Raw genomic sequence first — 14155 nt, forward strand, 5'->3', positions numbered from 1 at the left:
GAGAGAGAGAGAGAGAAAGAGAGAGAGAGAGAGAGAGAGAGAGAGAGGGAGGGAGGGAGAGGAGAGGAGAGGAGAGGAAACAGAGGGAGAAAAAGGGAAACACCATTCCTCTGAGAACTCTCACTTGGTTTTAATGAGGTTACTACCACTGCTCTCCAAAGCAGACTGTTTATTTAAGACATAGCATAGATTAGAATGGCATTAAAATTATTTTAAGTGACTCATGGAATTTAGATAGGAATGTATCTTATTACGTTCCATTTTTACTTTGTATTACTGTGGCTTCAAATATATCTATTAAATCATAAATAAAAATCTCCCAGTGGAACTATATAGAAAAGCTTTCCATTCATTTTTTTTTTTTAAGTTGACTACTTAGGGCAAGTTATTTTAGAGAGTTCTGTGAAAGGGTTGTTTACTTAAATTTACCCAACTGTCATAGTTGTGAAGGTAAGCAGAAACAGACTCACAGATATAGAAAACGAACTTGTGGTTACCAAAGGAGAGAGGGAATGGGGTGGACAAATTAGGGGTATGGAATTAACAGATACAAACTACCATGTATAAAATAGATAAGCAGCAAGGATATACTATATAGCACAGAGAATTACACTCATTATCTTGTAATAACCTAAAATGGAGTATAATCTGCAAAATACTGAATCACTATGCTGTATACCTGAAACTAACACTAAATCAACTATACTTCAATTAAAAAACTAAGCAAAATACAATGAACTAATTGACTTCCAGTGAAAAGAAAAAGTATAAATATTTTAAATAATATTAAAATAAAAATATTAAATTATTAAATTATAAATAACTATACAAAATACTATTATTCTTTCAAACTACTAAACAATTGATGTGAATACTTAAGTCAAAGTGGAACATGATGGTTTTGGTTGTTTGATAAAACAATGATTGATTTTTGACCTTTAAAGAAATATAAATCTATTTTTCAGCCAAATTAAGCAAAGGTTAGGAAAGCAGAGTAAAATAGTATGATATTTTTCAAAATTGTTTTTCCTATAACTTATAAGTTATAGGAAAAACCTTACACCTTTCCAACCTTACACCAAAAACCATACCTTACACCTTTCCATTTGAACATGGGCATATGATTTGGAGGGACTGTGGTAGAAAAGGAATAAATCACACAAAGGATAGCATGAGGAGAATCAGGAGACCAGCTACTCAGCTACTTTCTTTTTGTCCTGTATTGTCAGTCCTTTGCTGTCCTCACATCTGCAGTGACCTTGCTTCATACACTTTTGTGTGCTTGTGGGACAGACAGGCTACAGGGTGATTCCAAATCTCTCTTGGAGGCAGTTTTTCCTAGTTCAGTTAGGTATAATAATAGTGCTTCAATAAAACAATTTTGGAAATAATAGTTTGCTGTGGATTTTCTTATCAATTTCATCAGGGTCTTAAAAATTTCTCTACACAAATGTAACACTTGAAAATTTTATTTTAAAATGTGTTTGATCATCTAGTTGAATTTTTAAGGAATCATATATTTATCACATTTAATAAACCAACTAGACTCTCATTACCTCTCAAATTTAACTAATGAATTGTTGCAAAAGGATAAAGAAATAAGAATGTATCTTTCTACTCATTTCTAAAGTTTGAAAAACAACTATAAGTAGATAATTAGCTGCATGTCAAATCACTTCCCTTTTACTGATGTTAAAGAGTTTTAGAGACAATTTAGAAAAATTAATATTGAAAGTCCAAGGTTTTAAAGTTTGACTCTAAATCTTAAAGTGAATGAGGTTCAGAGGATTAGTACTTAAGATTGCTGCCTCAATTATGAATTTTTAGGAATACATTAGATTATGAAATTGGTATCTAAAAACAGTATCTGTTTTTCCCAGTAAATGTTTTATGAGATTATTTTAATACCCATTAAATATACTGTTTTGTGTGGCATATACTTCTTGACACTGTACTTTTAGTTTCCTTTTCATATTTTCAGTTAAGAATGGAACTGACAAATGGAATTCCAGACTAAATGAATTGACTCACTGAGAACAGAATTACTCTTTAGATTTTTCTCTAATTGTATCTCTCAGCAGGTTTTTTATATCACCTCTCATTTGTAATACCCAGTTCTTAGCCCACCATCATATACTATTTATATACCATCACATACTATTTATATACCATCATATACTATTTGTGTTTATTTCTATGTTTTATTGAGTAGGCACAGTTGAAATCAAATTGACCAGTGCTTATAATATAATAAAAAAATACACTGATATGATTCAAGCAGCCAGATATTATGAGGCTACATTAAGTAACCTAGTAAAATTACTTAAATGACATCAATATTTATATTTTGTTAAATGCTGCAATAAATACTTTAAAGAATTGTGAAGAAGGAACGTGATTACTTGAGTTAGTGATTATTTTAATAGGACAAATATTATTTCTACCATATCTTCATCTTGAACATGGAGTCACTGAAAGCCTTAAACTTTTGCCTTCTACAGGTATATTGGAGTAGAATATAGACACACATACACTAATAAATAATAGAGTATTGCATGTCCTCTTTCAAATAATGTTTTTTTGTGATGCATCCTATCTATCAAATAGATAAGTAGAGACGAATAAAAAATTTAGGTGCAGTCCTCATATTAAAATCAATTATTAGGAAAAAGTACATAAACTGAAATGTGAGATTGGATATACTCTGTGTGTTATGTCGATTGCTTTATAAATCAATTAATAAAACAAATGACTGAGATACTTTGGAGAGTGAATGAGAGCACTATTAATAATTAATTCAGGGTAACAGAAAAAAACCAGGACTATACCAAGAAAACTGGCTTGTATAAACACCCAGTGTATTAAGCTCCCACTAGGTAAGGATTCAGTTAATCAAACAAACATTGATTGAACATTGATTAGAATTAAGTGTTGTTGTAGGCTGCTTCTACATACTACATGTCCTAAGAAAATAATACAAACCAACAATGAAATTTCATAATTTCATGAAATTTCATAAGAAACTTAATAAGGCATATGCATTTACATTAGCATCCTTGGACTAATAATCCAACCTTCATTATTATTATTATTATTTTTTGTTAAATGGTTTATTTGAGATTTTTCTTGTTTCTTGAGGTAGGCTTGTATAGCTATAAACTTCCCTCTTAGAACTGCTTTTGCTGCATCCCATAGGTTTTGGGTCGTTGTGTCTCCATTGTCGTTTGTCTCTAGGTATATTTTGATTTCCTCTTTGATTTCTTCAGTGATCTCTTGGTTATTTAGTAACATTTAGCCTCCATGTGTTTGTGTTTTTTACGTTTCTTCCCCTGTAATTGATTTCTAATCTCATAGCATTGTGGTCAGAAAAGATGCTTGATATGATTTCAATTTTCTTAAATTTACTGAGGCTTGATTTGTGACCCAAGATATGATCTATCTTGGAGACTATTCTGTGCACACTTGAGAAGAAAGTGTAATCTGCTGTTTTTGGATGGAATGTCCTATAAATATCAATTAAATCTACCTGGTCTGTCATGTCATTTAAAGCTTCTGTTTCCTCATTTATTTTCATTTTGGATGATCTGTCCATTGGTGTACGTGAGGTGTTGAAGTCCCCCACTATTATTGTTACTGTCGATTTCCTCTTTTATATCTGTTAGCAGTTGCCTTATGTATTGAGGTACTCGTATGTTCGGTGCATATATATTTATAATTGTTTTATCTTCTTCTTGGATTGATCCCTTGATCATTATGTAGTGTCCTTCCTTGTCTCTTGTAACATTCTTTATTTTAAAGTCTATTTTATCTGATATGAGTATTCTACTCCAGCTTTCTTTTGATTTCCATTTGCATGGAATATCTTTTTCCATCCCCTCACTTTCAGTCTGTTATGTGTCCCTAGTTTTGAAGTGGGTCTCTTGTAGACAGCACATATATGGGTCTTGTTTTTGTATCCATTCAGCAAGCCTGTGCCTTTTGGTTGGAGCATTTAATCCATTCACGTTTAAGGTAATTATTGATATGTATGTTCCTATGACCATTTTCTTAATTGTTTTGGGTTTGTTTTTGTAAATCCTTTTCTTCTCTTGTGTTTCCCAGTTAGAGAAGTTCCTTTAGTATTTGTTGTAGAGCTGGTTTGGTGGTGCTGAATTCTCTTAGCTTTTGCTTGTCTGTAAAGCTTTTGATTTCTCCATTGAATCTGAATGAGATCCTTGCTGGGTAGAGTAATCTTGGTTGTAGGTTCTTCCCTTTCATCACTTTAAGTATATTATGCCACTCCCTTCTGCTTGTAGAGTTTCTGCTGAGAAATCAGCTGTTAACTTTATGGGAGTTCCCTTGTATGTTATTTGTCGTTTTTCCCTTGCTGCTTTCAATACTTTTTCTTTGTCTTTAGTTTTTGCCAATTTGATTACTATGTGTCTCAGCATGTTTCTCCTTGGGTTTATCCTGTATGGGACTCTCTGCACTTCCTGGACTTGGGTGGCTATTTCCTTTCCCATGTTAGGGAAGTTTTCAACTATAATCTCTTCAAATATTTTCTCTGGTCCTTTCTCTCTCTCTTCTCCTTCTGGGACCCCTATAATGCGAATGTTGTTGCGTTTAATGTTGTCCCAGAGGTCTCTTAGGCTGTCTTCATTTCTTTTCATTCTTTTTTCTTTATTCTGTTCCACAGCAGTGAATTCCACCATTCTGTCTTACAGGTCACTTATCCGTTCTTCTGCCTCAGTTATTCTGCTATTGATTCCTTCTAGTGTAGTTTTCATTTCAGTTATTGTGTTGTTCATCTCTGTTTGTTCTTTAACTCTTCTAGGTCTTTGTGAAACATTTCTTGCATCTTCTTGATCTTTGACTCCATTCTTTTTCCGAGGTCCTGGATCATCTTCACTATCATTATTCTGAATTGTTTTTCTGGAAGGTTGCCTATCTCCACTTCATTTAGTTGTTTTTCTGGGGTTTTATCTGGTTCCTTCATCTGGTACTTAGCCCTCTGCCTTTTCATCTTTTCTGTCTTTCTGTGAATGTGGTTTTTGTTCCACAGGCTGAAGGATTGTAGTTCTTCTTGTGTCTGCTGTCTCACCTCTCTAATCTTCATTAATTTTTGATATTTGGTTTTGGAGGTGATTAGACCTTAGTACAAAGGATAGGATGAGGTACGGGGAAAATGTAGCATCATAATACTCCATACTTGCATAGCACTTCAATGCTTTTTTGTAATATCTCACTTTAAAATGTTGAAAAACAACCATTAAGACATGTAAACTAGCCAATGTTTTTCCCATTTGGGGCATGAGGAAACCAAGGATCAAAATGATTAGAAAATCATAGTTTGTTAAACAAACTTCTTTTGCCCTGGACAGTGTTAGGTACTTTACTTAGAACTTGACTGATACTCAAAATAACCCTCTAGGTAAATGTTATCACCCTCATTTTTTTGTATGAGTAACAAGAGACTTACACAAGTTCACATGTAATAAAGGGCAGATCCAGAGTACAAAGCATCTAATTCCCATTATTTCACAAACTGTCACTTGTCCCGCCTAATGTTATAAGTCACTGATACAAAGTCAATGTAAACTTAGGTTTTCTGGCTGCAAGCTCACAGTGTTACACCTTGTTGACTCAGCCACAAATACCTCCGTCACTGTACCTTACAACTCACAAACTGAGGTCACTGTACCTCATTTTCTGTTAGACATGAAGCAACTATATTAAAATAGGTTGTGTAAGACCAACACATATGGCTTAGTCATTTTCTTTATTTATATCTGTTACCAATAAGCTTTTGTTTTTTCTTTTCTTCTTGCCATTGAAGGATTATTATACAGCCAGTATTCAGGTTTCATGGGGACTGAGATGATAAACTTTGGGTTCCTTCTTTGAAGAATTACAGAAAAGTACTGCTACAAATTTAAATGCAGGGCCTTGGAAGGGACCCATGCAATTGAGAGCCCTGAAGTTTAAGCTTTTACCTAAAGTTTTATATTAATTAGGAAAACCTAAGCCTCATTTTGTGATAACTGGTCTATAAATACATTTAAGAATGAGTCTAACACATTTATGATACAGTTTGGGAAACTGGTCAATAAGATCTGCTAGTTCATGTGTATAATCTAAGATATATTACCATGATAATGGATGATAACCACTATTTATGGATAATAACCAATATTTATGGCTAATGCCTTTTGCAGTTCATCTATAAATAGAATATGGATTAGCGAATAGTTGTTAGATTTGATGTCTCACACTTGCCTTATTGTCCCAAACTTGTATCATCTTTGAATAAAATTTCTCCATACTACTCCTATTTGAAAAAAGTGTTATCAATAGTTTGTGAATACTGTTCTTAGAAAAGAAAAAAAGTATTTCTGAGAGAAATAAGAAGTACATGAAAGATATGCATTAAAGAGTAATAAAATCAATAGTTTGTATAAATAAAATCAAATCTTGGGGTTGCAAACACAAGTAATGCCTGTACAGGCTTCATTTGTGTCTCTCCTTTTGGTCTTAATGCAATGATTAATAGAAAGGAATAATGTCTTGATAAAGATATCGGTAAATATTTGACATTCTTTTCCAAAAATCTTTAGAAATCTATTAAACATACTCAGTGCAGGGTTGGGGGGTGAGATGAATTTGGAGATTGGAATTGACATATATACACTCTTGATACTATGTATAAAATAGATAACTAATGAGAACCTACTGTATAGCACAGGAACTCTACACAGTGCTCTGTGGTGACCTAAATGGGAAGGAAATCCAAAAAAGAGAGGATATATGTATACATATAGCTGATTCACTTTGCTGTACAGTAAAAACTAACACAACATTGTAAAGCAACTATACTCCAATAAAAATTTTAAAAAAATACTCAGTGCTGGCACAAGGATGAATAATTAAACCTGCAGGATGGATAAATTGTTGGATGATTTTCATCACAACATTTTAGTTTGTCTTAAAACTACATATTAGTATATGGAGTTTTAACACATAAAAATACATTCAGAGATTTAGGGCAATAACATTGAAATTTACCGAAATCACATGGTTATTAAGATTTGCTATTAATGTTTTTTGAATTTGTTTTTTATAAGTTCAAATATATATACTCTTGTGGACACCTTACAGTGTAGAAGGATGGACTTTCATTCATTTGAATCTTAACAACTTAAAAATATGTATTTTTTTGCAAATATATTTAATGAGTAGTAGTATAAAGTAGTACAAAGCAGTAATAGTGTATCAGCATGAATCACTTATAAGAGCCATTATGCTGGGAGTTAAAATTTAAATATCCATTTGCTCCAAAGCATAACTATAAATGAAATATAATAAGCACACAAGAAAAGTTAATAGCTGAACTAAAAAGGAAGATAAATACCTTTTGGGGCCAGAAATGGTATAGAAATATTCAACAGTAAACAGGGGACTTGGGCCACTGTCTGCTAGGCTCTGCATAAGCAAACAATCAGGGGCTGCTGGGGAGTTTGACTGGTGTGGGATAATAAGTACCAAAAACATTATGCATAGTAGAGGACTGGATTTACCTAACCCTGGTAGAAAGTTTTTAAAAAATAGGTGCAGGGCTAGGGCTTACATGAAGCTACGCAGATAAGCAATGAGAGCTGTGCCCCAGTGTTTTGGGCATGTGCCTAGTGGCCCAGTAACTTGCTTCTGTGTTATCTCTAAATATCACCTGGGGACTGGAGCCCTGGGCTTCCAGTTAGAGACCTGGTTCTGCAGTAGGATGGAGGGAGAGGAGTGATGCTGGGTGGAGGCCATCGTGTACTGTACATAAGAAGCAAGAGGGTAAGTGCAAAGACAGAAAACTTTGTCTCAGAATAAGTCTGAAACAAAAAGTCCAAAGCCACATTAAAAAAGCTAATGCTGCCAGTGATAATCAAAAGACTCAACCTATAGATGATTTTGTCCTAATGAAACCAAATACTACCATAATCAGGCCTTTAAAATAAATAGACAGAAAATAATATCCATAAAAACAAGGTAAAATTATGAAAAAAAACAATGAATTTGGTATGACAAATAGTTGATTGGAAATATTCACTGTAGTAAAAATACCAGTAAAAAGTTAAATTTAGAAATGGAATAGAAGGTAAAGAGCAGCCTTAAGGCAGATATGGTAGAGAATTTTCCAAAAGAAAGGAAAGATGTAAGCTCCTCTATTAGACACATGATTATAATAGTGTGAAATACCAAAGATCTCAAAAGAAGCAGCTTCCAGAAAAAGAGAAAACAGATTACTTTAAAACCAAACAACATTTAGACTGACCCCAGACTTCTCATCAGCATCCATAGATGTTAGAAGCCAAGAACACTTTTTATAAAGAACTAAGATAAAGAGGTGTATTTCTCCCTTAACAATACAAGCATGAGTAAAGGTATTTTAAGCATTTAAAATCTAAGGTGACTTATTACTCACCTTGTTATAAGAGCTGCTAAAAGTTATTCTTCAGCATGACTGAGACAAACTTGGAATGAAAGAGAGATGTAAGAAATGATGGTGAGCAAATAAACCAGAAAAATATGGTGGTAAATAAAATTAACTATTGACTGTAAGGTAATGATAACAACTCATTTTGGGGTGTTAAAAAAGATAGAGATAAAATTTTATATAAAATTGACAAGGAAGGTGTTTGAGGTGGGTGTGGTAGAGCACAGTTAAGGGTGGTAAGGGCCTTTTGTGTTGGGAGGAGAGAGATACTTGATATCTCTCTTCAATGTTTTAAAAACATTGAAATATCTATGTTAAAAATTAAAAGGTAATCACAAAAACTATAGAAATACCACCTGTAACTTCTAAGAAATCATAGAATCAAAGAGGGGTGGGTGGGTAGAAAACTTAATCCAGTGAGAGACAGGAAAGGAAAAATAAAAAATTAGAGAGAGAAGGAAATACAAAATATGGTAAACAGTAAACACAGAGCAGATAGTAGAAATACATACAAATATATAATTAATCATAATAACTTATATTTATTAAGTTTACTTATTAAAACATAAGTGACTTTATTATGGATTAAAAATAAGTACTCCAAACAGCTATATGATGTTTAAAAAAGAAAGACCTTATCAGATAACTTGAAAATAAGGTGGTTGAAAAAGAAATACCTTGCAAGATAGTAACCATAAAAAAGTTAATGTAGTCATATTCATATGTAACAAAAGTGGAATTTTACGGAAAGTGTACTAATAAAAATAAAGAGAAAAACAATTAATGAAAAAGAAGAATAAATGTCTTAAAAGTATAAAATTCATAAACTTACATATACATTACAATATGGCCTTACTCAAAATTTGTAAGATTTTTTTGAATAAAGTTTATTAGATTGATTTAATAAATGCAGAAAGGTTCCTGTACCCAACTAATATAGAGTGAGTACATATAGATATATATGTGTGTGGACATATATGTATATATTGTTTCCAAATAAATACATACAGACTGCATTTTTCTGCAACACAAGTAAATTAGAAATCAAAAATAAAAGTATTGTCAAAATGAAGGTAATAGCAACAAATTTAAAGCACACATTTGTAAATAGCTCATGGTTTAAAGAGGTTATCACAATAGAAGTTATAAAATATTTAGACCTGAATGACACAGTTTCCATTGACAACCTGTAAAATGTAGCCAAAGCCATTTTTACATGAAAATTTATTGTGTTAAGTGTATATAGCAGAAGAGATAAAGATTATATATAAGTAAGCAGGTTTCATTTCAAGAAGCTAGAGAGAAAGGAAACAGGTGGAGGAGGGATGTGTTGGTGGTAAATGCGGAAAAAGTAGAAGAAACTGAAAATAATAGAAAAATAATGAAATAGAAAATGAGAGCAAAAATAATGATGATCTACAAAGAAAACCTGGCTCTTTGAAAATAGTTTAGTAAATGATTATCTGGCGTATCACATAACAACCAGTACATTTCAATTATGGCTGCCTTCTGATTACTGCTCTTTTATTATTTTATTGACCTGTTTATAAGTAGTTAACCATTACTGCTGTTTCTAGAAAAATCATATTAAAAATCAGTTGAAGCTGATAGTTCGGGGGAATGATCTCTCCAGTCTACCATGTCTCCATCACTCTCTGTTGCCTCCCTGCTCTCCTTTTGTCCCCAGCAAGCTGTAGCATGGATTGCCTGACCCCCGGCAGCTTTATGTTCCAGCTCCAGCATTGAACACATATTTGAGTGACTAACTAGGTACTAGGCAGTGTCTGGGTGCTAAGGATACAGTGATGGACAACATAGGACTGATACTAGCCCTCAGGGAGCTTATTGCCTAGTGAGAAAGACAATAAAGCAAGCAAATTACAATGAAGTGCGGAGAGGGGACAGTCAGACAATACTGTGGGAGCCAGTAGCTAGGAACCCTAACAGATAGTCTAGCAGGGAGGGGAAGTTGAGTTGAGAAAGTGAAATTTAAACCGAATCCTGAAAGGTGTTCATCAAGTATGGTAAAGTTGGGAGTGGGTGAGAATTCAAGGCACAGAGAACAGCATGAGCAAATTCTGAAGGCAAATGAGTGCTTGCACTGATTAGTTTGAACCTACATATGATTTTGGATCAGTAAAGTTGCTCATAACCAAAGTACACACACCTATGTTTTCTAATTGTATTTTGTCAACTTAACTATTCAATTCAGTTGTAGCCTTAAATCACAAATAGAACATATAGTTTAATCATAATAAAAATATGAACTATAATGTAGAATAATAAGTTAGGAATCAGTTCTGCTGTCTTTAAAATGAGCAATGATACCTAACTTTAAAGATTTTTAGGGCTGGAGATATAAATGTTAAGCACCTACGTGAGTGCCTTATAAAGAGAAAGCATTAATCCCGGGAGGTTATCATCATTGATTTATTCAATCTTCACAATAAATTGTTGAAGTAATTATTACTCTCTTAATTTTAGAGCTGACATTTAGAGAGGTGAAATTCTCTCCACAATAACATGTGTCATTTTTTTAAGATTTGGCTAAGGCGTTATCTTTCTTCCCTTCTGGGATAACATTTCTTTCTCACCAGCTCCAACAGCACCATGTATAAAAATGAACCCTACACATGGACAGATTGCATTGTAATAATTTTTCTATATTTAAGACATATGAGTACCCTGTTACCCAGGGAACTACTTACTGGAAGGTCTGTGTTTGTCTTATTCATACTAGTATAGAGGGCACATAAAGATATTTACCAAATTAAGGTGGAAATTTAGTGGAACAGAATATTCTGGTTTCAAATTACACAGTATTTTTACCATGCCAGCGATGTCTCACAATAATGTCTATTTTAATAATAAGAAAATAATGAAAGAACATTTTTTAAGAATCACTAATGCATTAATAATTTTGATAACTAAAAATTTGCCATAGCATGAAGTTTTCCTTATTTCTGATGTGTTTGAAACACAGTTCCCACTTTTGGTGTCCCTTGTTTAATTGTGGTGAAGAAACTGTCAGACAGCCCAAGAATATTTCTTTTCTAAGGATAAGTGCGGTGAATAGTATGTACTCAGTACTTCCTTTGACTTCTTTCACAAAAGGAAGCAAGTTACAAAGAAAATTACATAGAAGCATCTCCTAGAAGGCATGTAATTTGAGGTAACTTACTTTGGATGCACAAATAACAATCTCTCTCCATTTAAGCATTCAAAAGGTAACCAGACTGTCATATTGCTAATTAATTAACTCAAAGAAACTGAAACCAGCAAAATGAAAACCAATGTATTATTTTTATTAAGATTCCTCTTAGACCCACACTGATGAAATAGTATCTCTATAGAAATGACCAGAAATTATGTTTTTTTCTATAATAAAATCAAGTTAAATACTTGCAAAAATATAAAACTCTTATGGGATATGTTGAATACAACTAACCTTTTACAATATATCCTTCAACTAGTGGAGATATTCTGAAATATCCAAGAAAACTTTGTCATGATTCCCCTATAATTTATAGTTGCTATTGCTTGGTTTATAAGAACAAGTAGAGTAATTGAGGAAGAAATATAGCTACCAAATATTCGTGTTTATTTCCATTAATTACCATTTTAGAAAGTAAGAAATATTTAAATGAGAAAAAGGATACTCTCAAATTAGAATCAGTAAATATCTTTGCATTTACCATGTGATGTCCTTTTCCATTTAGAGAGCACTGCATAATTATTAGAAAATTATACTGTTTCTGTCTCCAGAACGTGAAGAGGCTTGGGGGAATATTACGTGGCCCCTCTCTGTGTCTCAGTCTTTGCATTTTTAAAATCAGGATAATTTCTCCCTTGCCTCAAAATAATATGAAAATTATGGGGAAAATGCTAGTAAAGTCAATATGGAGTGATGAAAGAAATGCACTTTCCAGATGAGTGAAAAGTCAGAAATCACAGGGCGATTATACAAGGAAATCTATTTAAAATGTTCCTCAAGATTATTCACTTACAAATAACCTATAAATAACCATCCTTTTGTATCACTGAGGAAGAACTGCATGTGTTACTCATTTGTTGAAATGAGTAACTATCACTGGAGTTCAGGAATTTTGAAATTCATCAAAATCTTGCTGGATGCCTACTATGTGGTACAATTCTACTGTGCCCTGGCATTCAGAGAAACCCTCAGATTAGGTTTACATGTATTAACTCATTTAATCCTCATATTAGCCCTATGAGATAGATATTATTAACCCCACTTTACAGTTTGAGGAGACTGAAGCATGGAGATGTTAAAACACTTATTCAGTACTGTACACCGTGAGAATGATGGAGGTCATGACTGAACCCCAAGAACATAATTTTAAAGCCAGACCTCTAAACATGTTGTGTTTGTGATGAAGTTTACAAAATTTCATTCAAATGTTCAGTTTATCAGAAACTACCAAGGTTGATGCACCCTACTATAAAACTAAGGGGGAAAATCCAGTGCAATAATAATTTACAAATAACAGAACAAAACATTGACTCATCTTCAGGTTATGAGTCCATTTTTGCTCACCTGTTCAAATTACTGTTAAGTACATTTATTTAGTTTTCAATTTTAATTTTGAATTTTTTTCTTTTCTAAAATTTCTTTTTTTTTAAACAAATTCAAGTTTCCTGGTGAAGTTCACATTCTTATGTATTTTTTGAACATGTTCATTATAGTTATTCTAAGTCTATCTTTGATAACTACACTTACTGGATTATGTATGCATATCTTTATGTTTTCTGAGTCATTGGCAGTTCTTAGTTCTTAGTTAATGAGAGGCCTGGGCTTTTTTGATCAAAAGCCAGGCCTCGTATATGAAGATTTGTAGATGTTGCAGTTGACTTATTATCCTCCACGGAAGGTTCACCCTATCATTTGGGAGGTAGACAGGAGTGAGACCTTATCACCTTCATCTAAATCAGGCTGGGTTACATGTCTTCCTCTGGTTTGCCCCACTTGCAGAGTACAGCCCTCCAGAAGTTTCAGCTGTATGCTAAGGTGTTTACTAGGACTTTTTCTTCTTTAGTTACTCCTGTACTCCATTTGTTTCTTCTGGCCTCTCAGAGTGCAGAAAGCTCCCTTCTGCTTTATAGAGATCTGTTTTGTTTATGAACACTGTGTCTCTCTAGTCCTAGAAAATTAGCTAAAATCTCTCTTTCTGTCTCTTCTGAGCCCTGGTCATCTATCTACAAGATTCCTCACTCTGCTAAGAAGTGGCGAATTCCCTCAGGGTAAAAGTAACTCCTAAACTGTCACCTCACTTCTCTGCTGTTCCCTTTTTTCTGAGATCTTGGCTCCTCTAGTCAGGCTTACTTCAGAGGCTCTCCAGTGCTTCCAACATATTTTTGAAATGTTATTCTTCAAAAGCTAATCTATCATACCAGAAGCAGATGTCATAAATTATCTACTGAATGTCTATGTGCCAGGTTAGCGCTCACTGCTGGTTATACAATGGTAACATGTTTCTAAAAATATTTAAAACAAATAGTTAATAAGTTATATGTGTGTGTTTTTATATATGACATATTCTATGACTCAAGAACTAATGTTCCGCTAACATGGAAGCGTGGCACATGTGGTAAATGGTTTCATCGATAGCATACACAGTATGATACAGGAGCTTAGAGGAGGAGCATTTAACTTGGACCAGGGCTGGAGTAGGGAAA

At 33.3% G+C, this 14155-nt stretch overlaps 1 protein-coding gene across 1 annotated transcript in view; it reads left to right on the forward strand.

The window, feature by feature from the left end:
- The window catches only part of DPYD (dihydropyrimidine dehydrogenase), an 821342-nt gene that overhangs the window by 225558 nt on the left and 581629 nt on the right, over positions 1 to 14155 (forward strand). The window lies entirely within an intron of this gene.

This window comes from Lipotes vexillifer, unplaced genomic scaffold (assembly GCF_000442215.2).
Source record: "Lipotes vexillifer unplaced genomic scaffold, Lipotes_vexillifer_v1.1 scaffold826, whole genome shotgun sequence".
Taxonomy (NCBI): Eukaryota; Metazoa; Chordata; class Mammalia; order Artiodactyla; family Lipotidae; genus Lipotes; species Lipotes vexillifer.